General features: G+C 41.5%; 1 protein-coding gene across 3 annotated transcripts in view; it reads left to right on the forward strand.

Moving 5' to 3' along the window:
- LOC112257534 (nipped-B-like protein B) overlaps positions 1–21,672 on the forward strand; it is a 70,031-nt gene that overhangs the window by 17,640 nt on the left and 30,719 nt on the right. The window lies entirely within an intron of this gene.

A 21,672-nucleotide genomic window follows, 5' to 3' on the forward strand; every position in this document is an offset into this window, starting at 1 on the left:
TAATGAGAAAAATCCCAAGTAGATTTGATGTCAGTCATCTAGTGCGCTAAGTCAAGGTGGAAAATGTTTCAAAACTTGCATAGCCTACTTCACAGAGAACATGTCAAAGTTGACCAAACAAAAAGAACAGACAATGTACTACATACACAATTAGAGCAAGCAGCTATGATTTTCTTTCGTTTTGAGCCCAACCTGCCTGCCGGGCTAACAGGTTCCCACTAGATAACACAGCCACAAAGTATGTGAACCGCATGGCGTTGGCCAGCTTGAGCTAGTTATCGAGCTAGCATATGAACTAACATATGACGTTGAGAAATAGCACTTTGTGGGTAGTTCAGAATATATCCGGAAATAAGTTAAGAAATATCTAATAACCCCAAAACATAACTATGTTTGTAGTTGTATCAAATCCAATCAAATTGTATTTCTTACATGCGCTGATTACAACATGTATAGATCTTACCGTGAAATGCTTTCTTATAAGCCCAACAATGCAGTTCAAGTAATCGAGTTAAGAAAATATTTACTAAATCAACTTTTATTGGTTACATACACATATTTAGCAGATGTTATTGCGGGTGTAGCGAAAAGCTTGTACCACTAAAGTAAAATAAAAAAATAACAATAATGAGTCTATATACAGGGGTTACCGGGTCAGTATACGGGAGTACAGGTTAGTCGAGGTAATTTGTACATGTAGGTAGGGATAAAGTGACTATGCAGAGACAATAAACAGCGAGTAGCAGCAGTGTAAAAAGGGGGGTCAATGTAAATAGTCCGGGTTGCCATTTGATTAACTGTTCAGCAGTCTTATGGCTTGGTGGTAGAAGCTGTTAAGGAGCCTTTTGGACCTAGACTTGGTGCTCTGGTACTGCTTGCAGTGCGGTAGCAGAGAGAACAGTCTATGACTTGGGTGACTGGAGTCTTTGTCAATTTTTTGGGCCTTCCTCTGATACCTCCTAGTATATAGGTCCTGGATGGCAGGAAGCCTGGCTGTACTGGGCCGTACACACTACCCTCTGTAGCGCCTTACGGTCTGATCCCGAGCAGTTGCCATACCAGGTGGTGATGCAACCAGTCAGGATGCTCATGATGGTTTAGTTGTAGAACTTTTTGAGGATCTGGGGACCCGTGCCAAATCTTTTCAGTCTCCTGAAAGGGCAAAGGTGTTGTTGTGCCCTCTTCACGACTTTCTTGGTGTGTTTGGACCATGATAGTTTGTTGGTGATGTGGACACCAAGGAACTTGAAACTCTCGACCCGCTCCACTATAGCGCCGACAATGTTAGTGGGGGCCTGTTCGGCCCTCCTTTTCCTGTAGTCCACGATCAGCTCCTTTTGTCTTTCTCACATTAAGGTAATCACATTATGACCACAACTAAGTTACCACGTCTTTGACCACACTATGTGCTGTTGTTTGTTCTACTTCTCATAAAGTTGTGATTGAAAATACCTTAGGCCTATAGATTTGTCATTGTTCTTTTTGAAAGTGGCAACTTTAGGACAACAGTACAGTTTTTGGGAAATAGGCTAATGTTCATAACTTTCATTTGTCCTAAAGCTTTTATGATAGGCCTAGTCCCCCTTCGTAAAAGGGGGAAACGGAGCGGTCTTCTGGTCAGACTCCGGAGACAGGCACATCGTGCACCACTCCCTAGCATTCTTCTCGCCAATGTCCAGTCTCTTGACAACAAGGTTGATGAAATCCGAGCAAGGGTAGCATTCCAGAGGGACGTCAGAGACTGTAACGTTCTTTGCTTCATGGAAACATGGCTCACTGGAGAGACGCCATCGGAGTCGGTGCAGCCAGCTGGTTTCTCCACGCATCGCGCAGACAGAAACAAACATCTTTCTGGTAAGAAGAGGGGCGGGGGCGTATGCTTCATGGTTAACGTGACGTGGTGTGATCATAACAACATACAGGTACTCAAGTCCTTCTGTTCACCTGATTTAGAATTCCTCACAATCAAATGTTGACCGCATTATCTACCAGGGGAATTCTCTTCGATTATAATCACAGCCGTATATATTCCCCCCCAAGCAGACACATCGATGGCTCTGAACAAACTTTATTTGACTCTTTGCAAACTGGAATCCATTTATCCGGAGGCTGCATTCATTGTAGCTGGGGATTTTAACAAGGCTAATCTGAAAACAAGACTCCCTAAATTTTATCAGCATATCGATTGCGCAACCAGGGCTGGAAAAACCTTGGATCACTGCTATTCTAACTTCCGCGACGCATATAAGGCCCTGCCCCGACCTCCTTTCGGAAAAGCTGACCATGACTCCATTTTGTTGATCCCTGCCTACAGACAGAAACTAAAACAAGAAGCTCCCGCGCTGAGGTCTGTTCAACGCTGGTCCGACCAATCTGATTCCACACTCCAAGACTGCTTCCATCATGTGGACTGGGATATGTTTCGTATTGCGTCAGACAACAACATTGACGAATACGCTGATTCGGTGAGCGAGTTCATTAGAACGTGTGTTGAAGATGTCGTTCCCATAGCAACGATTAAAACATTCCCAAACCAGAAACCGTGGACTGATGGCAGCATTCGCGTGAAACTGAAAGCCCGAACCACTGCTTTTAATCAGGGCAAGGTGACCGGAAACATGACCGAATACAAACAGTGTAACTATTCCCTCCGCAAGGCAATCAAAATCAAATCAAATGTATTTATATAGCCCTTCGTACATCAGCTGATATCTCAAAGTGCTGTACAGAAACCCAGCCTAAAACCCCAAACAGCAAGCAATGCAAGTGTAGAAGCACGGTGGCTAGGAAAAACTCCCTAGAAAGGCCAAAACCTAGGAAGAAACCTAGAGAGGAACCAGGCTATGTGGGGTGGCCAGTCCTCTTCTGGCTGTGCCGGGTGGAGATTATAACAGAACATGGCCAAGATGTTCAAATGTTCATAAATGACCAGCATGGTCGTATAATAATAAGGCAGAACAGTTGAAACTGGAGCAGCAGCACGGTCAGGTAGACTGGGGACAGCAAGGAGTCATCATGTCAGGTAGTCCTGGGGCATGGTCCTAGGGCTCAGGTCCTCCGAGAGAGAGAAAGAAAGAGAGAGCATATGTGGGGTGGCCAGTCCTCTTCTGGCTGTGCCGGGTGGAGATTATAACAGAACATGGCCAAGATGTTCAAATGTTCATAAATGACCAGCATGGTCGAATAATAATAAGGCAGAACAGTTGAAACTGGAGCAGCAGCACGGCCAGGTGGACTGGGGACAGCAAGGAGTCATCATATCAGGTAGTCCTGGGGCATGGTCCTAGGGCTCAGGTCCTCCGAGAGAGAGAGAGAGAATTAGAGAACGCACACTTAGATTCACACAGGACACCGAATAGGACAGGAGAGGTACTCCAGATATAACAAACTGACCCTTGCCCCCGACACATTAACTACTGCAGCATAAATACTGGAGGCTGAGACAGGAGGGGTCAGGAGACTCTGTGGCCCCATCCGAGGACACCCCCAGCCAGGGCCAAACAGGAAGGATATAACCCCACCCACTTTGCCAAAGCACAGCCCCCACACCACTAGAGGGATATCTTCAACCACCATCTTACCATCCTGAGACAAGGCTGAGTATAGCCCACAAAGATCTCCGCCATGGCACAACCCAAGGGGGGGCGCCAACCCAGACAGGATGACCACATCAGTGAATCAACCCACTCAGGTGACGCACCCCTTCCAGGGACGGCATGAGAGAGCCCCAGTAAGCCAGTGACTCAGTCCCTGTAATAGGGTTAAACAAGCTAAGCGTCAGTATAGAGACAAAGTAGAATCGCAATTCAACAGCTCAGACACGAGGTATGTGGCAGGGTCTACATCAATCACGGATTACAAAAAGAAAACCAGCCCCGTCACGGACCAGGATGTCTTGCTCCCAGGCAGACTAAATCACTTTTTTACCCGCTTTGAGGACAATACAGTGCCACTGAGACGGCCCGCAACTAAAACATGCGGACTCTCCTTCACTGCAGCCGACGTGAGGAAAACATTTAAACGTGTCAACCCTCGCAAGGCTGCAGGCCCAGACGGCATCCCCAGCCGCGCCCTCAGAGCATGCGCAGACCAGCTGGCTGGTGTGTTTACGGACATATTCAATCAATCCCTATCCCAGTCTGTTGTTCCCACATGCTTCAAGAGGGCCACCATTGTTCCTGTTCCCAAGAAAGCTAAGGTAACTGAGCTAAACAACTACCGCCCCGTAGCACTTACTTCCGTCATCATGAAGTGCTTTGAGAGACTAGTCAAGGACCATATCACCTCCACCCTACCTGACACCCTAGACCCACTCCAATTTGCTTACCGCCCAAATAGGTCCACAGACGATGCAATCTCAACCACACTGGACACTGCCCTAACCCATCTGCACAAGAAGAATACCTATGTGAGAATGCTGTTCATCGACTACAGCTCGGCATTTAACACCATAGTGCCCTCCAAGCTCGTCATCAAGTTCGAGACCCTGGGTCTCGACCCCGCCCTGTGCAACTGGGTACTGGACTTCCTGACGGGCCGCCCCCAGGTGGTGAGGGTAGGCAACAACATTTCCACCCCGCTGATCCTCAACACTGGGGCCCCACAAGGGTGCGTTCTGAGCCCTCTCCTGTACTCCCTGTTCACCCACGACTGCGTGGCCACGCACGCCTCCAACTCAATCATCAAGTTTGCGGACGACACAACAGTGGTAGGCTTGAAATAAAATGTGATTTGATTTGATTACCAACAACGACGAGACGGCCTACAGGGAGGAGGTGAGGGCCCTCGAGGTGTGGTGTCAGGAAAATAACCTCACACTCAACGTTAACAAAACTAAGGAGATGATTGTGGACTTCAGGAAACACCAGAGGGAACACCCCCCTATCCACATCGATGGAACTTTAGTGGAGAGGGTAGTAAGTTTTAAGTTCCTCGGCGTACACATCACAGACAAACTGAATTGGTCGACCCACACAGACAGCATCGTGAAGAAGGCGCAGCAACGCCTCTTCAACCTCAGGAGGCTGAAGAAATTCGGCTTGTCACCTAAAGCACTCACAAACTTCTACAGATGCACAATCGAGAGCATCCTGTCGGGCTGTATCACCGCCTGGTACGGCAACTGCTCCGCCCACAACCGTAAGGCTCTCCAGAGGGTAGTGAGGTCTGCACAACGCATCACCGGGGGCAAACTACCTGCCCTCCAGGACACCTACCCCACCCGATGTCACAGGAAGGCCATAAAGATCATCAAGGACAACAACCACCCGAGCCACTGCCTGTTCTCCCCGCTATCATCCAGAAGGCGAGGTCAGTACAGGTGCATCAAAGCTGGGACCGAGAGACTGAAAAACAGCTTCTATCTCAAGGCCATCAGACTGTTAAACAGCCACCACTGACATTGAGTGGCTGCTGCCAACACACTGACTCAACTCCAGCCACTTTAATAATGGGAATTGATGGGAAATGATGTAAAATATATCACTAGCCACTTTATACAATGCTACCTAATATAATATTACATACCCTACATTATTCATCTCATATGTATATGTATATACTGTACTCTATATCATCTACTGCATCTTTATGTAATACATGTATCACTAGCCACTTTAACTATGCCACTTTGTTTACATACTCATCTCATATGTATATACTGCACTCAATACCATCTACTGTATCTTGCCTATGCCGCTCTGTACCATCACTCATTCATATATCTTTATGAACATATTCTTTATCCCCTTACACTTGTGTCTATAAGGTAGTAGTTTTGGAATTGTTAGGTTAGATTACTCGTTGGTTATTACGGCATTGTCGGAACTAGAACACAAGCATTTCGCTACACTTGCATTAACATCTGCTAACCATGTGTATGTGACAAATCAAATGTGATTTGATTTGATTTAGTCGGAGGCTGCTGAGGAGAGGACGGTTCATAATAATGGCCGTAATGGAGTACAATGGAATGGCATCAAACACATGGATACCACCGATTCCGCTCCAGATATTACCACAAGCCCGCCCTCCCCAATTAAGGTGCCACCAACCTCCTGTGGTAGGAGGATAGGTTATCAGCCTAAGTTTTTAAACAGCTAGACACAAGATAGTTCAGTGTCTGTAAAAAATAAATGAATAGCCTAGCTTTACGCTATAGGCAAAGGCCCATGCATCCAACATTAGAGAGATAAACAATATTTTCTGATTGAACATTTTGTGCTGCTTTGTTGGAATTCTCTGCTCTGTCTACTAAACATGAAAGAGTAGGCTATATTCCTTGGCCAAGTCAAATCAAATGGGGATTGGGACAAAAAGGGAAATTAAGCTTTTAAAATACCAAGCCGGAGAACAGACTGTCTACTGCAAAAGGTCCATCATCATCTGACATTGGAGAGGTGAGAGCGAGAGAAAAAAATAGGTTATTTTCATGTAAAAGGACCCATGAGCATGTGAAGTTAAAAGGAGCATGTCAAATGAAAGCTAATAGTGTATATTTTGGAAAATGAAGGCATAGATGCATGTTTTTCCATTTTGAAAATTAGGCTTAAGTAAAGGCTTTGATTTCTGGATAAACAGATGGAAAAGGGGTCTTAGAAAACATCTACCAGAAAATGTATTAAAAGGTATCACAAATGCATCAAAACACAATGATGTTGACATAAAGACCCCTGCCAACTAATATCAACACATATTTAGTTTTGGAGAAATTGTTTACCATCTGTAAGTTTAACGCTGCAATATGTAACTTTTTGGGCGACCTGACCAAATTCATATATCTTTAAGGTATTTTCTCTCCCTGATGAGGATAGAGGACAATGAAGTAACAAGTAATGGTAGACCTATCAATTACTGATATCAATTTTGTTGATGAATTATTAAGTGATTGGTAACGGACTTCTGAGTTTCAATCTGTATAGGAATTACTGCCACTGAATTGGCTACAATGGGAAATCACAATAGTCACTAATCACAGTTGGGTCATCTGCTACTGTCCTCCCTTCTGCTGGCATACTGTTATGTTCAGCTCAAAACTGTTTTCTTTCTTTCTTTCTGTTGTCTGGTGGTCAAACCAAGTGTGTTAAAACAGTCTGAGTCTGGACAACCCCTCCTCCGCTCTCTCTATGCCTCTCACGCTCAAGTTAATGTCACCTCTCCCAGCTCTTACTGACACCTACCCATGAGCCCCCCCTCTTTCCATTTACTCTAACCAGCATCCTCACCCACTGAACACTGACCGACACCGGACGTCCATAGACTTTGAAAAGTAGTTTAAATTTGGTCAGTCCACCCTGGTCTTGATGTTACAGTCCACAGACGGACAGGACTGGACCAAATCTGAACCTATCATAAACTTATGTTTCACATTTTTGGATAGCACAGTGAATAGTAGAGCACAGTACAATACAACACAGTACTGTACCCTGTGTGGAGTACAATACAATACAGTAGAGTATAGTATATTGTACTGTACTGAACTATACTCTACTGCAGTGGTTCTCAACTTGTTTTGCCTCACAAAAATTATCGGAAAATACAATCTGTAAAAAATGTTTTATTCTATATTGATAGTAAATGTAGCAATTAAATGACAAGGGAACATTCCCACCTCTTTCATTGTCAATAATAACATTATGCCCATATTCTTGATGAAGAATGTTAGTAAGCTCACTGGTTTGAGATCACAAAATTAGCGCTGCTTAATAGCTCAATAATGAAAATAATGTGATTGAATTTTTTTAATGATTTGAAAATCTAAATTCATTATCATTTATACACACTTTCTACCTTAATTTGTTTAAGTTCGGACTGGAGAATTTATTAATTGTAAAAAAAAAAATCTAATATATGTATGTGTGTATATTTATATATTTCTTTACTCGGACACCCTCGATCCATTCAAGGCCTCAGTTGCGAACCACCAGTTGAGAATCACTGCTCTACTGTGCTCTGATGTCCAAACTTGTGGAACATGAGTAGTTGCATAATTATGCATTTCTGTTTAGTGTTTAGACCCATGATGTACTGTAATTCTGTTACTGGGTGTAAATCCACTTCACTTAATGTAGTTAAAAAATATATTTTTGTTATTCAACTCAAGGTGTCATGTCATAGCTGACCCCATTCTTTCTGCAGACATCTTTGAATCTTAATTCGGAGTAGGGCTGGGCGGTATACTGTATTTTACCATATACTGGTATTTATGCACAGACCGGTTTGAGTTTTTACTTTACCTTCTATAACGGTATTTGACTGTTTGGTTTGTTAAATGTGATATGCCGTGTGTAACTTTCCACTTCGATCTAGTCCCGCCCGCTGTCACTCAAGGATTGCATTTGTTGTTGCTTGACCACGAGACACTTTCGTTCAGTCTTCATGGTCAATGCAGCACATGCAACAATGTTGATGACAACAATGTTGTTTCCACTTTGATCTTAACATAAATCCACAAGCATTCTATAATCACAATATTAGTTTGTGTTTCTCACATCTGCAAACAGCTAGTTTGTATTTTCTTAGCAAGTTAAACCAAATCGTGTTAGCCACTAATGCTAATCGCCAGTTAGCTGGCTCAAAGTACTGAGTCGGAGCAAACGTAGCTAGCTAATACAGCCTTTGATACCAGTACTGGTGGAGGCTTAAATCAGCATGTTGTTTGTGCAACAGTATCTTCTAAATCAAAGAGGAAAGGCAAAGCATGAATATGTTGGCTATATGAATAAATATTTAACATTTGGTTCCTACCCGGTCACAATAACTTGTCCATGGCATTTTCATTCGTTGTCATGTCAAACAACACTGTATTCAAAGTGCCCACTATATTTATATTTTAACTATAGAATTATAATAAACATTCTATTTCCATTATTCCAAAGTTCACTCAAGTGTTTTGATCTAAATCACAATATTTGGTTAAAATAAGGCCGCCTAGTATTTTTGCCCATATCATGGCTGTGTGGAAATGATCTCAAATGAGTGCAGGAAATGCAGAAATTGATGGAAATGCAGGAAATTATTTTAGGTTGAAGTTGAATTGAACAGTATAAAACAATCCGAATGGAGAAAGACCCATTTGAAATCATTTAGAATATATGTATTGCCACCCTAGGGTCACGCACTACTCATAAAGGAAATGTAGAACTTTTATTAATCAAAAGCATAAAATACCGTCAACAGTTTGAAAAATACCATGATTTGATATTTTGGACATATCACCCTGCCCTAATTCGGAGCAGATATTTAAAGAGTTTTGGGGAAATGTGGTTTTACTGTAATTCTGTTACCAAAGTTTGCATCTGCACAGTTCTTCCACTAAATTCGTTTTTGTAAATGTGTCTGTGGAAATTGTTTAAATTAGTCCTTGTGCATAGAGTTGTATGGTTTGTTGAACTTTGAAATCAATCTTTTTTTGTTTGGCATACATTTTAAAGTGGAAAAAAACGGAGTCAAATCGTAATTCCGTTATCGTGGAATTGACCATAAACTTTTGGCCTCCTATCTGACATTCAGCTTTGGTGCTCTCCGCTCTGTCTACAATCTACATTGTTCTCTTGCATTATGTTAATAGTCTACCTACCACATATTTATTGAAATAGGCTATGGCAAATAGAAATAGGCCATATGGTATGTCGTCTGGCCTAACGTGCTAGCTTTACTGCACGGCATCAGTCAAGATCAAATAGGCTAAACTATCATCTGTCACATCACAATGTCGTCACCATCGACAATGACTGTCAAGCATCGTTGATTTACGATTCTGTTGTAATATTGCCCAACCCTATTGGACAGTGCAATAAGTTATTTCAGACAGTGATACCAGTGGTCCTGAGAGCTGGAGAGAATCTGGTGGCAAACTGGTGTCTTGTTGCTGGTGCTATGGGAGAATAGTGTTGTCTGCACTGGTTGCTGGTGTTGGGGGGAATTGTGTATGCACAGACAGTTGAGGCTGGTGCTAGCAGTGTTTTCCATAAGCGCTGGCTGTCGATAAGACTCATTGTCAGCCAGCCACGTTTTCCACTTCATAAAATAACAAGGCAACAGTAAACATGTTGTGCCCCACAAATTATGACGCCCGTCCCCCTTGGGCCATTTAGTGGAATTTTTTGGCAAGACAACGTTTACCCAAGTGTTGACAAAATCGAGCCAGTATTGTCTGAGATAGTGTGGGGTAGCTACACTCATCCCTGAGTATGTGTGCCAAATATAATCACCCTGAATTAACCTTTCTGGGATATGTGTGACTGTAGCGTCCCACCTTGCCAACAGCCAGTGATATTGCAGGGCGCCAAATTCAAAACAACAGAAATCTCATAATTAAAATTCCTCAAACATACAAGTATTTTACACCATTTTAAAGATAAACTTGTTGTAAATCCAGCCACAGTGTCTGATTTCAAAAAGGCTTTACGACAAAAGCACACCAAACGATTATGTTAGGTCAGTATCTAGTCACAGGAAAACACAGCCATTTTTCCAGCCAAAGAGAGGAGTCACAAAAAGCAGGAATAGAGATAAAATTATTCACTACCCTTTGATGATCTTCATCAGATGACACTCATAGGACTTCATGTTACACAATATATGTATGTTTTGTTCGATAAAGCTCATATTTATATCCAAAAATCTCAGTTTACATCGGCGCGTTACATTCAGTAATGTTTTGCTTCCAAAACATCCGGTGATTTTGCAGAGAGCCACATCAATTTACAGAAATACTCATCATAAATGTTGATGAAAATACAAGTGTTATGCATGGAACTTTAACAATTGCTTTACCGAAAAAGCACACCATGCAATACTCTGAGTACAGCGCTCAGACAACAAAACAAGCCATACAGATATCCGCCATGTTGTGGAGTCAACAGAAGTAAGAAATAGCATTATAAATATTCACTTACCTTTGATGATCTTCATCAGAATGCACTCTCAGGAATCCCAGTTCCACAATAAATGTTTGATTTGTTCGATAAAGTCCATAATTTATGTCCAAATACCTCCTTTTTGTTCGCGCGTTTAGTACACAATCCAAACTCACGAGGCGCGAGCAAGTCCAGGCGAAAGTTCCGACAAGTCATATTACAGTTCGTAGAAACATGTCAAACGAAGTATAGAATCAATCTTTAGGATGTTTTTATCATAAATCTTCAATAATGTTTCAACCGGAGAATTCCTTTGTCTGTAGAAATGCAATGGACCGCAGGTCGCTCTCACATGAGAGTGCGTGATCAGCTCATGGCACTCTGCCAGACTCCTGACTTAATCAGCTCTCATTCCCCCCTCCTTCACAGTAGAAGCCTCAAACAAGGTTCTAAAGACTGTTGACATCTAGTGGAAGCCTTAGGAAGTGCAACATGACCCCATAGACACTGTATATTCGATAGGCAATGACTTGAAAAACTACAAACCTCAGATATCCCACTTCCTGGTTGGATTTTTTCTCAGGTTTTTGCCTGCCATATGAGTTCTGTTATACTCACAGACATCATTCAAACAGTTTTAGAAACGTCAGTGTTTTCTATCCAAATATACTAATAATATTAGCAACTGGGCCTGAGTAGCAGGCAGTTTACTCTGGGCACCTTATTCATACAAGCTACTCAATACTGCCCCCCAGTCCCAAAGAAGTTAAACAGATCAAGAGATATAAACATGTACCATTATATCGCCACCGTGTGGACGATATGATTGTTCTTGCATATGTTGGGTCTTGACGGTGTTTGCAACTTGTGTACCAATGGTCGGTTACAATACAAATGTCCTTGACTGATTTATGTGCTAGACCACGTGAATGTTTATTGGTCAATAGCAGCCATATTGTTTTAGAAAATATTGCGTTGACAGAGTGCGAGACCTTTGGCCATAGATGCCACATAAGTTTCATGCAGATCGGTCATTCAGTGCCAGAAGTGTAGCTTTTTAAGTGTTTTTCATAAAATTCAAAATGATGGGTCCCAGATACAAATGTGTTCCTTGTGAGGACCTACGGTACATTCGGAAAGTATTCAGACCCCTTGACCCTTTCCACATTGTGTTACGTTACAGCCTTATTCTAAAATGGATTAAAAACATTTTTCCATCATCAATCTACGCACAATACCCCATAATGGCAAAGCAAAAACATGTTTTTAGAAATTTTAGCAAATGTATTTAAAAAAACACTGGAAATATCACATTTATATAATTATTCAGACCCTTTACTCAGTACTTTGTTGAAGCACATTTGGCAGTGATTAAACCCTTGAATCTTATTGGGTATGACGCTATAAGCTTGGCACACCTGTATTTGGGGAGTTTCTCCCATTCTTCTCTGCAGATCCTCTCAAGCTCTGTCAGGTTGGATGGGGAGCATTGCTGCACAGCTATTTTCAGGTCTCTCCAAGATGTTCGATTGGGTTCAAGTCTTGGCTCTGGCTGTACCACTCAAGGACATTCAGAGACTTGTCCCAAAGCCACTCCCATGTTGTCTTGGCTGTGTGATTAGGGTTGTTTTCCTGTTGGAAGGTGAACCTTCGCCCCGTTCTGAGGTCTTGAGCTCTCTGGAGCAGGTTTTCATCAAGGATCTCTCTGTGCTTTGCTCCATTAATCTTTCCTCCAAACCAGTGTTTCCTCTGGAAAATGTGTTAGCTGTGTGGTGAAAGTTAGCGGGGGTCCCCCTCAAAACAAAATATGTGTAAGTACTGAAAGCCTTGGTTCTAGTGACTTAATAAAAAATAAACCCTCTGAAATATAATTTCCATTCCCATAAATTAGCTCAATAACGTATTGGTAAAATTATTATAGTATACAGGATGCAATTTAAGGCTGAGTGCTGCAGCTATATAAAGAAACATATCAGATACCTTCTTTCTGAAATAAGAAAGTTTATCTTGACAAAATTAACAGAGGAACATTTGACTGAGCATGCGTTTATTTGATTTGAGTTAGAGCCAACCAATTCATGTTTATCACAAAAGGAGGGTGGTGGAAATATCTCCAGGTTCTGACAAAAACCTAGTTCTGACAGGTTACAGCTCTCCCTGCAGTCTGTTCCTCAAATCTTTTTTGACCTGAAATAACAGAAAGAATAAGAAGTGAAGGGGGAGGGACAAAGAGGATCTACTTTCACATTTAAATATAATTGTTTCCTCATGGCTTGTTTTTTTCTCTGACATGCACTGTCAACTGTGGGACCTTATATAGACAGGTGTGTGCCTTCCCAAATCACGTTCAATCAATTGAATTTACCACAGTTGGACTCCGAGTTCAAGGATAATCAATGGAACCCGGATGCATCTGAGCTCAAGTTTGAGTCTCATAGCTAAGAGTCTGAATACTTATGGAAATACGCTATTTCTGTTTTTTTATTTATTTATTTATACATTTACATTATGGGGTATTGTGTGTAGATTTATGAGAATTTTTAAATCCATTTTAGAATAAAAATGTGGAAGGGGTCTGAATACTTTCTGAATGCATTGTATGTACTGAATTTCATGGCTTTAGGTCAAATGGGGTGAGTGGCGTGACCTTTCAAAGTTTGCATTTTGTTATAGTATTATAGCGTCACATCTGACCAATCACTGTAATTTTGTAAATGCTAGATCTCTATGGCAAGACTCAACATTCACCCAAGTTTCACTAAAATCGGGCCAGTGCTATCAGAGATTTCACATGCATCTAATGCCCTGTACACATCGTGATGCATTTCATTATGCAATACATTATTTTCAGAGTCTTGCCCAGCTACTGAACGGACAAGTGTTTATTTATTTTTATTTCACCTTTATTTAAGCAGGTCGGCCAGTTGAGAACCAGTTTTCATTTACAACTGTGACCTGGCCAAGATAAAGCAAAGCAGTGCGACAAAAAACAACACAGAGGGATAAGCAAACGTACAGTCAATAACACAATAGAAAAATATATGTACAGTGTGTGCAAATGTAGTAAGATTAGGGAGGTAAGGCCATAGTGGTGAAGTAATTACAATTTAGCATAAACACTGGAGTGATAGATGTGCAGATGATGATGTGCAAGTAGAGATACTGGGGTGCGAAAGAGCAACAAAAAATAAATAACAATATAGGGATGAGGTAGTTGGGTGTGCTATTTACAGATGGGCTATGTACAGGTACGGTGATCGGTAGGCTGCTCTGACAGCTGATGCTTAAAGTTAGTGAGGGAGATATAAGTCTCCAGCTTCAGTGATTTTTACAATTCGTTCCAGTCATTGGCAGCAGAGAACTGGAAGGAAAGGCGGCTAAAGGGGGTGTTGGCTTTGGGGATGACCGGTGAAATATGCAGAGGAGTCGGAAGTTTACATACACCTTAGCCAAATACATTTAAACTCAGCTTCACAATTCCTGACATTTAATCCTAGTTAAAATTCCCTGTCTTAGGTCAGGTAGGATCACCGCTTTATTTTAAGAATGTGAAATGTCAGAATGATAGTAGAGAGAGTGATTTATTTCAGCTTTTATTTCTTTCATCACATTCCCAGTGGGTCAGAAGTTTACAAACACTCAATTAGCATTTGGTAGCATTGCCTTTAAATTGTTTAACTTGGGTCAAGTGTTTCGGGTAGCCTTACACAATCTTCCCACAATAAGTTGGGTGAATTTTGTCCCATTCCTCCTGACAGAGCTGGTGTAAATGAGTCAGGTTTGTAGGCCTCCTTGCTCACACACGCTTTTTCAGTTCTGCCCACAATTTTTCTATGGGATTGAGGTCAGGGCTTTGTGATGGTCACTCCAATACCTTGACTTTGTTGTCCTTAAGCCATTTTGCCACAACTTTGGAAGTATGCTTGTGGTCATTGTCCATTTGGAAGACACATTTGTGACCAAGCTTTAACTTCCTGACTGATGTCTTGAGATGTTGCTTCAATATATCCACATCATTTTACTTCCTCATGATACCATCTATTTTGTGAAGTGCACCAGTACCTCCTGCAGCAAATCACCCCCACAACATGATGCTGCCACCCCCGTGATTCACGGTTGGGATGGTGTTCTTCAGCTTGCAAGCCTCCCCCTTTTTCCTCCAAACATAACGATGGTCATTATGGCCAAAAAGTTCTATTTTTTGTTTCATCAGACCAGAGGACATTTCTCCAAAAAGTATGATCTTTGTCCCCCTGTGCAGTTTGCAAACTGTAGTCTGGCTTTTTTATGGCGGTTTTGGAGCAGTGGCTTCTTCCTTGCTGAGAGGCCTTTCAGGTTCTGTCGATATAGGACTCGTTCTACTGTGGATATTGATATAGAGACTTTTTTACCGGTTTCCTCCAGCATCTTCACAAGGTCCTTTGCTGATGTTCTGGGATTGATTTGCACTTTTCGCACCAAAGAACGTTCATCTCTAGGAGACTGAACGCGTCTCCTTCCTGAGCGGTATAACAGCTGCGTGGTCCCATGGTGTTTATACTTGCGTACTATGGTTTGTACAGATGAATGTGGTACCTTCAGGCGTTTGGAAATTCCTCCCAAGGATGAACCAGACTTGTGGAGGTCAACAAATCATGGCTGATTTCTTTTTTGATTTTCCCATGATGTCAAGCAAAGAGGCACTGAGTTTGAAGGTAGGCCTTGAAATACATCCACAGGTACACCTCCAATTGACTAAAATTATGTCAATTAGCCTATCAGAAGCTTCTAAAGTCATGACATCATTTTCTGGAATTTTCCAAGTTGTGCAAAGGCACAGTCAACTTAGTGTATGTAAACTTCTGACCACTGCAATTGTGATAGTGAAATAATCTGTCTCTAAACAATTGTTGGAAAAATTACTTGTGTCATGCACAAGGTAGATGTCCTAACCGACATGTTTGGCAGCATGAGTGAAGGTGGCTTTGTTGCGAAATAGGAAGCCGGTTCTAGATTTAATTTTGGATTGGAGATGCTTAATGTGAGTCTGGAAGGAGAGTTTACAGTCTAACCAGACACCTATGTATTTGTAGTTGTCCACATATTCTAAGTCAGAGCTGTCCAAATTAGGGATGCTAGTTGGGTGGGCGGGTACGGGCAGCAATCGGTTGAAGGGCATGCATTTAGTTTTACTAGCATTTAAGAGCACTTGGAGGCCATGGAAGGATTGTTGTATGGCATTGAAGCTCATTTGGAGGTTTGTTAACACAGTGTCCAAGGAAGGGCCAGATGTATACATAATGGTGTCTTCTGCATAGATGTGGATCAGAGAATCACCAGCTGCAAGAGCGACATCATTGATGTATACAGAGAAAAGAGTCGGCCCGAGAGTCGGCCTGAGAATTGAACCCCTATAGAGACTGCCAGACGTCCGGACAACAGGCCCTCCGATTTGACACACTGAACTCTATCTGAGACGTAGTTGGTGAACCAGGCGAGACTGTCATTTGAGAAGCCAAGGCTTTTGAGTCTGCTGATAAGAATGTAATGATTGACAGAGTCAAAAGCCTTGGCCTGGTCAATGAAAACGGCAGCACAGTACTGTCTTTTATCAATGGAGGTTATAATAGCGTTTAGGACCTTGAGCGTGGCTGAGGTGCACCCGTGACCAGCTCGGAAACTAGATTGGATATAGGTCTACAACAGTTTGGGTCTAGAGTGTCTCCCCCTTTGAATAGGGGGATGACCGCGGCAGCTTTCTAATCTTTAGGGATCTCAGACGATACAAAGAGAGGTTGAACGGGCTAGTATTAGGGGTTGCAACAATTTTGGCAGATAATTTTAGAGAGTGTCCAGATTGTCCAGCCCAGCTGATTTGTAGGGATACAGGTTTTGCAGCTCTTTCAGAACATCAGCTATCTGGATTCGGGTGAAGGAGAAGTGGGAGGAAGGGGCTTGGGAGTGCATAGCTTTTGGTAGGGGTTAGAGGTTGACCAATTAATTAGGACCGATTTTCAAGTTTTCATAACAATCTGTAATCAGCATTTTTGGATGCCGATTATGGCTAATTACATTGCAATCCATGAGGAGACTGCTTGGCAGGCTTGACCACTTGTTACCCGAGTGCAGCAAGGAGCCAAGGTAAGGTGCTTGATAGCATTAAACTTATAAAAACAATCCATCTTAACATAATCACTAGTTTACTACACGTGGTTGATGGTATTACTAGTTTAACTAGCTTGTCCTGCATTGCATATAATCAATGCGGTGCCTGTTAATTTATCATTGAATCACAGCCTACTTCGCCAAACGGGTGATGCATTAACAAAAGCACATTCTTGTCAGGGGAAATGCAGCAGTTTTGGCCATCTGGCTCATTGCGAACTGTGTGACGACCATTTCTTCCAAACAAAGACCGTAATTAATTTGCCAGAATTGTACATAATTATGACATAACATTGAAGGTTATATGAGATACAAATGGTATAGAGAGAAATAGTCCTATATTTCCTATAGTAACTACAACCTAAATCTTCTTAACTGGGAATATTGAAGAATCATGTTAAAAGCAACCATCAGCTTTCATATGTTCTCATGTTCTGAGCAAGGAACTTAAACATGAGCCTTTTTTACATGGCAATTATTGCGCTTTTACTTTCTTCTCCATCTGCATTTTTTAAACCAAAAGTGAACATGTTTCATTATTTGAGACTAAATGTATTTTATTTTTCAGTTATATCAAGTTAAAATAAAAGTGTTCATTCAGTATTGTTGTAATTGTCATTATTGCAAATATATATATATATATATATATAAAAATCATCTGATTAATTGGTATCGTCTATTTTTTGTCCTCCAATAATCGGTATCTGCGTTGAAAAATCATAATAGGTCGACCTCTAGTAGGGATAGCCAGGTGGAAAGTATGGCCAGCCATAGAAAAATGCTTATGGAAATGATCAATTATTGTGGATTTATCGGGGGTGACAGTATTTCCTAGCCACAGTGCAGTGGGCAGCTGGGAGGAGCTGCTCTTATTCTCCATGGACTTTACGGTGTCCCAAAACTTTTTGGAATTGATGCTCCAGGATGCTATTTTCTGTTTGAAAAAGCTATCCTTAGCTTTCCTAACTGACTGTGTATATTGGCTCCCGACTTCCCTGAAAAGTTGCATAACGCGGGGCTATTCAATGCTAATGTAGTACGCCACAGGATGTTTTTGTGCTGGTCAAGGGCAGTCAAGTCTGGAGTGAACCAAGGGCTATATCTGTTCTTAGTTCTACATTTTTTGAATGGGGCATGCTTATTTAAGATGGCGAGGAAAGCACTTTTAAAGAACAACCAGGCATCCTTTACTGGCGGGATGAGGTCAGTATCCTTCCAGGATAGGTGTAGTGTTTGTAACGCAAGATGGAGGAGACCCTGTCTCACGTCAGATCACATTCTTTGGGGGGAGATTGCGAAATATGACCTTTTCATTCAAGACAGGATAAATATATTGTTTCAGGTGATAATAAATCAGAGTGGACTAGATTTTGTTTTTGCCACAATACATTAAGTCGAAAGAGTAGACTACTAGTTTTTCTGACTAGATTACTTATCTAAGTCCCTCCCACAGTGATTGATTGACAGATCTGAAACCCTATCGACTCTGTGACTCACAAACATCCTGCTCCTCCCCTGACAATCCCACCCACAGTGATTGATTGACAGGCCAAGTTGTTAAAGGGATAATTCACCCAAATTACCCAGCTTGGAATTCCCTGGCTGGCTACTTTTTCGATTTGGATGGCTACTCCATGTACTTATGGAAAAACACTGTGCCGGTAGGGATCCACTCTGTACTGTACTGTGCTGAGATTGGGATACAGAGCCAGACTGAATCCTCTGAAGGTGTTAAAGCTTCTTGGAACCTCATCATGTCTGAGATGGTTTGTCATCCACAGTCATGCATATTAGTTTTATAACCTCTGTTCCTGAGCTTCTGTTGCATTCGTCATCATCGGGATAATTTAAATAGCTTATCACTGTCTCTCTCATGGTCTGTTTTTTTTAACGGTTATTTTTATGTATGTGTGATTTTTGTTTAAGGACCTTGATTAGGCAAGCTAAGTGTGTTATGATGATGACAGACTTGGTGCCTCTCCTTTGTCATCTCTTCTGTCTGAATGACCCAGGCCATTTGCATCTTCTCTAGTGAAATGTCTCACAAACTATTGCCTGACGCTGTGCTGCTGATGCTGTGCAGTTGTACTCAACAATGAATCAAGCAATATGTTAATTGTACTTCCTTGTACACTGGAAACTGTTATATTACTATAACCTCCAGAACATCAGCAAAGGACCTTGTGAAGATGCTGGAGGAAACCAGTACAAAAGTCTCTATATCCATAGTAAAACGAGTCCTGTATCGACAGAACCTGAAAGGCCTCTCAGCAAGGAAGAAGCCACTGCTCCAAAACCACCATTAAAAAAGCCAGACTACAGTTTGCAACTGCACAAGGGGACAAAGATCATACTTTTTGGAGAAATGTCCTCTGGTCTGATGAAACAAAAATAGAACAGTTTGGCCATAATGACCATCGTTATGTTTGGAGGAAAAAGGGGGATGCTTGCAGGCCGAAGAACACCATCCCAACCGTGAAGCACGGGGGTGGCAGCATCATGTTGTGGGTGTGCTTTGCTGCAGGAGGGACTGGTGCACTTCACAAAATAGATGGCACCATGAGGGGGAAAATGATGTGGATATATTGAAGCAACATCTCAAGACATTAAAGCTTGGTCACAAATGTGTCTTCCAAATGGACAATGACCCCAAGCATACTTCCAAAGTTGTGGCAAAATGGCTTAAGGACAACAAAGTCAAGGTATTGGAGTGGCCATCACAAAGCCCTGACCTTAATCCTATAGAAAAATTGTGGGCAGAACTGAAAAAGCGTGTGCTAGCAAGGTAGCCTAGAAACCTGACTCAGTTACACCAGCTCTGTCAGGAGGAATGGTCTAAAATTCACCCAACTTATTGTGGGAAGATTGTGGAAGGCTACCTGAAACACTTGACCCAAGTTAAACAATTTAAAGGCAATGCTACCAAATGCTAATTGAGTATATGTAAACTTCTGACCCACTGGGAATGTGATGAAAGAAATCAAATCTGAAAGAAATAATTCTCTCTACTACTATTCTGACATTTCGCATTCTTAAAATAAAGTGGTGATCCTAACTGACCTAAGACAGGGAATTTGTACAAGGATTAAATGTTAGGAATTGTGAAAAACTTGAGTTTAAATGTATTTGGCTAAGATATATGTAAACTTCCGACTTCAACTGTACCTATCAAATCGTCTTGAAAAGGAAATATGTACATCCCTACCTAATAGTTTTGAGTGAGGTCTTCTATCTCCCACTCATATAAATAGGACACCCTTCTGTCTTGTTCTTGAGGTTTCCTCAGTGCAATTCCATGCTAGCGGAGTGACGCTGATAGTCAGATTTTTCACTTTAAAATGTATGTCAAACAAAAACCAATGATGCAAAGTTAAACTATACTACTCTAAGCACAAGGGCTGGGATTGGGTGATATGGCCAAAATATATCACAATATTCGCCAAATTTTAAGATATTTTATGTTTTTTTATTTTTATATAATATATAAGTTATAAATATGCTTCATGAGTAGTACATGACCATAGGGTGGATTATTAAAAAAATATATTAAGTGGTTTTAATTTCCTTCTGTTTATGCTGTTCAATCAAACTTCAACCGAAAATTATTTTCAACATTTTTATAAATTACTGCATTTCCTGCACTCAATTGTTATCATTTCCACACTGTGCCACACCTGTTTTGTTTATGTATTCCTTTTTTCAACATTTTTTTTTCTTTATCAGAATAACTATTCTTCTCTCATACCTAGGTTTCTGTCCAATTTGCCATAGATTTCTATGTGAATATTCTAAAATCTGCATAAAACAATCTGTACATTTTCTGTGCATGATGACGTAGTGCACATAAAATAACGTTTGAGGTTAAATTCACATGTGCCGAATAGAAAAATACAAGTTAAATGGGTTTCCATTGCATTTTCAACTCGACTGATGGTTTTGTCACAAACTGTTGCATTATATAGCAAACATGCTCACTCTGGTCTTGGCACATGCGCTCTAGCCACTGGCTTGGCATACAGTGAGGGTAGGCTACCTGCATTATGAGATTATTATGGATAAGAGCAATCATTTTTGTATTTGTCAAACGGCAGCCGAGCATCATCATGTCACCAGAATAAGATATTTATTGGAAGGGAGCATCAAGCTCATGTGCACTTTCACCACCCGGTGAAGTTCATCAAAACTTATTTCATCTGTAGCCTAATAAACTGCGTGGTTTACCGAGTTGTAGTGGAAGGACCAAGTTTACTTCGATATTATGGTTATTATATGAATATTTTCTGCAGAAAGGCGTTTCCACCACTTTTTTTCGCATGATTAATTTTACAGACACAAAAAGATCCCACCATGTCGAACAAAGTAATTGTCTGTCGGCATTTATAAAATTGTACCGGCATATCCTGTTTCCATCAGCCCAGTCATTACTTTCTTCATGTGTCAGGTAATTCATCCACATGAAGTGGTTGGATGGAAACCTGGTTTATGACCATGTATTTTCAATGCATTTAATGGCAGTTCTTACTTTCGCCACCGGGGCGGCAGGGTAGCCTAGTGGTTAGAGCGTTGGACTAGTAACCGAAAGGTTGCAAGTTCGAATCCCCAAGCTGACAAGGTACAAATCTGTCGTTCTGCCCCTGAACAGGCAGTTAACCCACTGTTCCTAGGCCGT

This window comes from Oncorhynchus tshawytscha, linkage group LG09, assembly GCF_018296145.1.
Source record: "Oncorhynchus tshawytscha isolate Ot180627B linkage group LG09, Otsh_v2.0, whole genome shotgun sequence".
Lineage (NCBI taxonomy): Eukaryota > Metazoa > Chordata > Actinopteri > Salmoniformes > Salmonidae > Oncorhynchus > Oncorhynchus tshawytscha.